The sequence below is a fragment of the Haliaeetus leucocephalus genome, unplaced genomic scaffold (genome assembly GCF_000737465.1).
Source record: "Haliaeetus leucocephalus isolate CR32 unplaced genomic scaffold, Haliaeetus_leucocephalus-4.0 Scaffold240, whole genome shotgun sequence".
In the NCBI taxonomy this organism is placed as follows: domain Eukaryota; kingdom Metazoa; phylum Chordata; class Aves; order Accipitriformes; family Accipitridae; genus Haliaeetus; species Haliaeetus leucocephalus.
In genome coordinates this window covers 1,984,340-1,992,424 of record NW_010972676.1, presented here as the reverse complement: position 1 = coordinate 1,992,424, position 8,085 = coordinate 1,984,340, and positions in this window count along the sequence as shown.

The window sequence follows — 8,085 nt, the reverse complement described above, 5'->3', positions numbered from 1 at the left end:
GTGATTTTGGAGATTTGAAGGCATCTTCAGGGCACTGGAAAGGTTAAAACCTAAAATTAGAAGCCTGCATGAAAATTTTGGCATGCATTCACTAATGTTCATGTGTTTTTCTGGTGGTGTTGAATTTGAATACCACCACCAGCAGGCACCTTTCAGACACATTTGAACGATGCAGCATGCCGCCTAAACGGGTCAGTGCATTCCTCCAAATAAAGACATTAACTATTTTGGGAAGTCGTGTGCCAGTATGTTCCTGAGAATTTTCCTCTGCTGTGGGGAGCATTGTAACTCCTTCCCGTATTTTTCTAAAATTAAGCAAAACCCAGATGGTTTTCAAGTAGTTCATGCACACAGAAAACAAACCCAAAGAAAGTCCACAATTTCTTTTAGTAGCTATTTACTGCTAATGGACACCCAACGTAATCAGTCTGGGGAAGGGCTTGGATCTGATTGAAGGAAGAGGTGAAGGGGAGCCGCAGCAACCGAGAGCAGGAAGCTGAAGAGGAATACAAAGGGAGAGGATAGTCTAAGTGCCATGTCCCTTACCTTGATCGCTGATCAGAGAGAAGAGAGCAACATTAAACAGTGAACAATGTTAATAACGCTAAATGCAACATGGGGATTGTTTCATTGGATAAAAGAATTTAGACATTTGAGTTAAGACGAGGGCGAGTGCAGGCTAATGTCTGACAATGAATAAGCAACATAAGGAATGTTATGAAGAGCTGTGCAACGAATAGAGCAGAGATGAAACAAATCCTTCTCAGCACAAAGAGGGAAAACAGATTTTGACATTGCTAGAAAAAGTTTTAGTGGACAGAAGGCTTCAAAAAGAAAGGTGGTGTTGAGTGACAACATCACTGCATATCCTGACGTAAGTAGGCACAAAACGTAATGACAGAAACCATTCAGCAGAATTACAAACAATAGTCAGTACTGAGCAAAAGGAAAGGTGACATTAGTAGAATTTTGTGAGGAAGAGATGAAGAGTGACTTCAGTAACTATGGAGGAATTGCTTTTTGAGTATGCCAGGAAAAAGTGCTAAGGTGCAGTAAGTGAAAAGGAAGAGGTGTATGGAAATAGCATTAAAAAGAAGAGGCTGGATTTAGATGAGGATGAAAGTACAGCAAAGTCTCTTCACGTGATAAAAGACCTCTCAAAGAAATACAGAGAAAACACCAAAACTTGCTAAAATCCTTCTCTTGACTTTGAAGAGACTTTCACCATCATCCTGCCAAAAGCCCTGTGGGTCACATTGACTTGAGCTGGTCTGCTGTGATAATCAGCAGGTACAAGCACTTAGGGTGGAAGGCACTTTTCCAGGACCAGTCCCTTTCAGCCTTTCCTCTTCCCATCACCTGTTTGAAATGGCAACTGCACCAGGAAATGTCATCTGCAACACAGATTGCTGTGCTGGCGCTTGAATAGCAAAGGGCCCTGGCAAACCAGTATTCCCTCTCCCCAGACACCTCTTAGTCATCTTTTCCATTTTCACTGCCTCCTGGCTGATTCTGTAGGTACCCCTTTCCTCTGGCCCCACAGGCTGCACGTCCTAAACCTTTACTCAGGACAGCAATGCTTCCCTGGGTATACGTCTGCAGTGGTGAGGTGGCAGGATGAGTGCAGGCCCTGTCACAGGGCATGAAATGGGGCATCCTCTACAGCCAAACACCATGCTTGTCCCTGCATGCCCAGTGCTGGGGCTGGGTGCCATCCCGCTCGCTCAGTGCTCGCTCCTGCTCAGCCAGGGAGACACGGGGATTACAGAGAGTGTGTACTTGACTTATGCACAAAGCCACCTGGCAAAACATCAATAACATGTTTACTGATTCGGCCCTGCAATTAGTATTGCATATCCCCCTGTACACTCTGGTCCTCACTTGGCCAGCCCATGTTCCTAGCCCATGCAAATCCCCTCTCTTCCCACTCCTCCCAGTAGCCATTCACTGCTCTAAGTGCCTCAAAACAAGGCCTGTGCCAATAATGCTCCTGTGCAGAAAGTGTGTGTCTAATTTTTCCACCCAGTATCTCTCATCTCCCAAGCCTGGGAGACAACTATGGGAGCGGAATTGCAGAGCTCAGAAGAATGAATGTTGCATCACTGCTGCTATAAACACTGAACTATTTCTTTTTTTACAGCACTTGCAGTATCAAGACATCACAAAACCAGTGCCTAACTAAGGGAGATAGAGACAGAGTCTGCTGGTGTTTGTCTGGTTCTTCTCTTCAGGCAGAAATAAGAAGGAAAGAAATTAAAGTTGTTTGAGCTCTTGTTGGCCACACAGGCGAAGACTTGAAGGGAGTTGTTGTTGCAGAATGGCAGACAGACGACACATGCAATCACTAATCTAGCAAAAGTAAGGTAGGTACCTGCAAAAACAGTTCCCTGAGCTGATGTGGCGTTATCACAATGTTCCCACCCAACCCCGTAACCTCAAGCCTAGCCACAGCCCCACAATTGTTCGCATTAAGTATTTTCTCACAAGAGTATTTTCTCACACATCCCTACCTACACCACAGGCCTTCCTTTTTTGCCACGCCACTGCAGAGCACCCTACTGCAGAACTGCAGCTCTGCCCTTCAGCCACACTTAATAGCTCTTTCCTCAAACCATTTGCCAATGCTAGGACCAATTAATAGGCAGGAGCATTGCACCTCTTCATCTCCGAGACCTTCAGGCGTTTCACAAGTTAAATAAATCCTTTCTCCAACCCAAGTGACTGTGAAAAGCTTCATCTGCCAGTGAAGCAGAAAATAAGGCAGGTTTGAAATATCATTTTGAACTGGCATGTGCATGCCACTATCCCAGATTTGGGAATCTCAGACTTGCAAAACTACCAATGATCTCCATGCTTGCAGATCCATGCCATCAGCTACTTCTGGTGCAGTACACACCCCTCCGGCAACAGGTTGAGGAATAGATCCTAAGCTTACAAATTGGTTAGCTTGGACTAGTACCCTTGCTACCCCTACTAGTGAATGTGGGACAGCAATCTTCCAGCTGCAGGACCAGCTATCCTGCATGCTGAGGAGGTCCTCACACTGGTCTGCTGCTGCTGTGCCTTAGGGGTGATGCTGGGGCAAATCTCTAGATGATTGTCATCTTCTAATTTTGGCTACCCCTTCACTTTGGTCATCAACAAAGTTTCATCAGGTGAAGTTAACTCAGGAAGAGTTAGTTTACCAGGAGCTCCATGATTTCTTCCTCCTCTGCTTGCAGCCAGATATGCCGAATGGCACATCACCTGCTTTCTAAGACACATGCAGCTGCTTCTCTGTTATTGGCACTGTGGTGCAGAGCAATCTCTCTCCAAGCTGACTGACAAGACTTGGCTCTCAAAGGATGGAGGAATTATGGGATGCCAGAAAGACAACTGGCAAGTTTGTCCTCAAGTCCCAGGCTTCCTGCACCCAGGAGGGCAGCACAGAGAAAAGCCCAGAAATCACTGATGGGACCCACCAGCCTGGCATTCCCAGCCTGAATGCTGCTGCTGCATTGTCTGAAAGCGATGGCTGCCTTTGGACTTGATGAGTGGGGAGGGTTGTGGAAACAGCTGCTGTGCCAATACAGCTGCTTTGGAACGGCACTCAGAATCCCAGGCCAGATCAACAGCCCACTCACCCCCTTCGAAACTAGCTTTTGAGCACCTGCTCTGAGATCTAAAATGGGACTGTTTCTGGACCTGAAATACTCCTATGGAAGAGAGTTGCATGCTTGCCTAAGGAATGCTCTCAGCTCTATTAAAATGCTGAGCCAGACTAAAGCAACCTCAGCTCGCCGGTCATGGACAAAGATTTGTCATACGAAGACAGGAAATAAAATGGTAGCCAAAGAAATCCCAGGAAAAACACACTTAATGAAGGTTTGCAGATTCCAGTCGAGTAGCTAAATCAAGATGTCATTTTGCCAAGAAAACATTGTGAAACCTGCAGTTTACTCTTTGATCCCAAGCCTTCCCTACCCATCTATTCATAAGCAGTATCATTAGACAGAAATGATTGTAGAAATAAGATTGGTTAGTTGGTGAGCTTCTGATAATAAACAGATTGTTTTGTCATGTCACGGCCAGCTACTAGACTTTTCTGGCGTACACCAATATAGGACTGAACCTTGAAGAAAACAATGGAAGATGTAAAATATTACATATGGTATGATAGGCTTTCTTAGCCTTTTATATTAACATTTTAATATATAGGAGACAATATGTTGTAAGTACAAAAGGGGAGGAGGACTGAAATGAGGAACAGGTTATTACTTTAGGCAGGAAGCAATAAAAAGGCAAATACATGCCTCATTTCTTTAGATGCTTGTTATATGTATGTAACTTGTATTTTTTTTCCTAAAATGAAATAAACCTATATAATGCCCATCTTTTTTCTAACACAGAAGCACATTAACAAGAGCATGAACTTCTGAAGCTCTTCTGTTCTTTCCCTGGGGCAGATATCATGGAAATTGCACTGGAATATGAAAATTCTCCACTCTCTTTTTAATGGGAAAATTAAATTGTTTTAAATCAATATTGACTGGCAGAAAAATTAAAGTAGCATTTCTAAAGTTAAGAACCTAAAATCAGAAGTGACAAACTTTTAAAAGTTACCTGCTTTCTCAAGTCTAAGATGACTTTGGTCCCCTCTTTCTCCAGTGTCACACCTCCAAAATTTCACACGTAGTCAGATGCACCTCAGCTCCCTCCCCGATGCCCAGTAATGCTTAACACGGCCAGCAAGCTGGGCTCCACCTCCTGGCCCTGATACCAGCAAGCACAAGTATCCATCATGGTTTCCAAATCCAAAGCATTGCGGCGTTCCTGAGCTCCTCGCCTCGCCTGCTGCAGCTGTCCCAATGCCCTACATTCCAGACAGCTCCCCTGATTGCACAGCCCCGGACCTGACAGCTATGGAGAGGCGTTCACAGCACTTCCCCGGTCACTACTTCCAGCCACCAAGGTCTGCAGCAGCAGCGCTTTGGACTCCCAGGGTATGTCAGTACTGCGAGCGAACCGGAGCCCGTGAGCTGTGTAAGCACATCTTGCCCTGTGCTCTTGGAGCTTCCCCCACATGCTCCTGCCCTAGGTAAAAAAAGCACAGCTTGCCGGCAGCATGGCAAGGCCAGTGCTGGCTCCTGAGGTTCTCTGGGTTGCCTTCTGGCGAGTGAAGCTAAAGCGTATGTAAGCCCTGGTGAGTCTGGCTGAGGAGCTTTTGGCCACAGTTGGGCGCCCACCCGCAGGGTGGTCAGCAGGAGCCCCTGCAGCGCCAGAGACTGCGGGAGGACCAGCCTGGATAGTGGGCTGGAGCCCTCGCTCCCCAGGAGCCTGGGGAGAGCAGAGCCTGGGACACGTATTCTTAAAGCATGTGGACTGCCTGGCCTACATGCCACGGGAGAGGGAGGGCTTGGTCTAGAACATTGTAATGTGCTTTTCTGGCCATAGCTGCTAGGAATCTGCTGTGTTCATAGACAGAAAGGTACAGCTGTGTTAAGCTAAGATGACTCTGATCAGGTTAAAAAACAAACTAGGAAAGGCACAGGCTCCTAACAGTGTAACACCTTCAAATTTGGTACAGAGGCAATTAAAGCATACTCAGATAATCTCCCTTCCTCGTCAGGAAATATTACAACTTTTTCAGCACTTCCTCTTTTTATATTTTAAGTCATTGCACTTCACACAATACCTTATTTGCATAAGGATATTAACAACTCACCTACACTGTTTCTAACTTTAGGTCATTCATAATTCAGTTACGTAAAATGCAATAACGATTTTTACTACTGTTAATAATTAGCAAAATGTACATTTCCATAGCATAATTCCTGCTCGGTTTAATATTTTTCCACCTGCTCAGCTACTTGGCTAACAATCTGTCAACTTAATTCCTCCAGAGGCTGCAGGTAGCTGGAAGCTGTGAAGTAGGGCTCATTCACATTCCCGAGTTCCCCAGCTCACACCATACAGAGTTAAGATTAAAGACCGTTCCTATATAACTGATGTTGAATTGTCATGAAAGCTGTCTAACGATGCTGCCTAAGGACCAGTTTCACACAAGTTTAGATTTCTTGCAAAAGAGATAATTAAGACACCCTGCTGAAAAATTGCAAAAGCTCCATTTTTTAACAGTATTTTTAAACTTGCTGAAACTTCAGCTGCTGTGACAATGACGTGGAACTAGCTGAGCACTATGATCAATTTTTTTAAACAAACGTTCAGGTTCATCAGACATTCGCCATTCTTCTCGCCATCAAACCGAAAGTTTAAAGATTAGCTGTGAGCTAAACAAAATAGCTGTGCAGGAGAAAAATAAACCGGAAATCAGACAGATGTATTTACTGGCTTTGTACAGGAGAGCATGTGTGTGGAGGTGTATTAAGTCAAATTGCACTTTGACCAAAAGTTATGTATTTAGTTGTTGAAAACATGTAAATTTCTGCTTCTTTCCAGTTTGCTTCTTTCCCCTAGACCAAGCAAGGCTGAGCTTTCAGTAGTTGGCTGCCAGGGAGCCGACTGATTCTGCCCTTCATTATGTCAGAAAAGGAGACACAAGAATTAATTACATAAATTTTGGATTTCCAGTGAAAAACTCACGTTCCAAGCATAGCAATATTTGCCAACAGCATCCTTATTTTTTGGATAATTAGACAAGCTAGTAAATGACACCACATCAGCCTGCAGCAGGAACTATCTCATATGGTGGTCAAAAGAAATGGCTGATTCTGTGAGCTGCTGTGTGCACCACAGAAAATGTCAACTCCCTTTTGTAAAGTGTCCTGCTCCCTTCCCCTGTTACCGTCTGTGGCAAAAAAAATCTGATTTGGCTTCAGCCTGTTTAGATTGGGCTTCACTTGAACATTTTCTTTTGCTCTGGGTCCATGCAGGTTTCTAGTCTGATAGACTTAGTCCTGCAGAGAAGGAAACAAAGGAGCCTGAGGCTAGTTAGCAAGTGGTGTGGATACAGAGCACACAGATCATTGAATTGGCTTTTCCTCTTCTGGTCTTCCCAAGTAACAGGCTGAGAGTCTTTACAACCTGAGAAGGAAATCTGTGTTGCAAACTAGCAAAAGCCCATCATGAGGAACATAAGGACCACACTGGTTCTGGGGCCAGCATTTCGAAGCTTCAGGCAGTCCAAAAACCAAAGCAAAATTCAGTCGCAGCTCTGGAGCGTCACTTGGAGTGTGAACTCATCAGTTAGGTATGTGTGCACAGAACTGGCTGAGATCGACAAGCCTTAATGAAAAATAGAAGTCAGCATTGCTTTAGACTTCAATAAGATCTGAGACTACATTTATTTCCCATGGTTTGGGATCACACTGTCAGCATCTCACAGAGCCACTTAGCATGTTCTATGAATAGACTCAAGAACTGAAGTTTCAGTCCAACCAATGTCCCTACCATTCATTAACATCAAGCATGCACTAAAACACAGACCTCCACATAATTCACTAGAAATGGCAGTTCCCTCCATTTCCCAGCTCTTGCCAAGCAGAGCAGCTCTCCTTCATTTCAAGAGCTATTTTGGTGGTCATATTTTATCAAGCTGTGAAATAAGTGCCTGAACTATAGTGCTGTTACTTTGTACTGAGGCTGCGTTTCTTACCTTGGCATGCTGGACGCCAGAGCCTGGCTGCAGCAGCAGATGGAGGTGCACAAAGAATACAAGATCAAAATATCACTGAGGACAACAGGCCTCTACTTCTTCTGGCATGGGCCTAGTTCCTTGTGTCCACTTATGGAGATCAAAGGTATAATTTACTTAGAGGAAGAATTATTTGTGCATAAACAGCCATTAACTATATAATACAGAGAAGATGCTTTTAAATTCAAATGGGCAGCACAGCAGCCAGCACTAGACAAGTGACCCAAGCATCTTGTTACTTACATAAACTGAAGCAGGAGGGAGTCTGATGCTGATGACAAAACCTCTTTGTGAGTAACACTGGCAAAATCTTTCAGAGTGCAATTCAGGACTAAGTTAAAAGAAAAGGGGGCACTTCTCTCCTAGTAGAAACTAACTTTAAGAATCACATTTCTTTCCCTGTTTGTGTACAACAGAGAATGGAAACAACTGCTGCTATTTTGTTTCAAAAA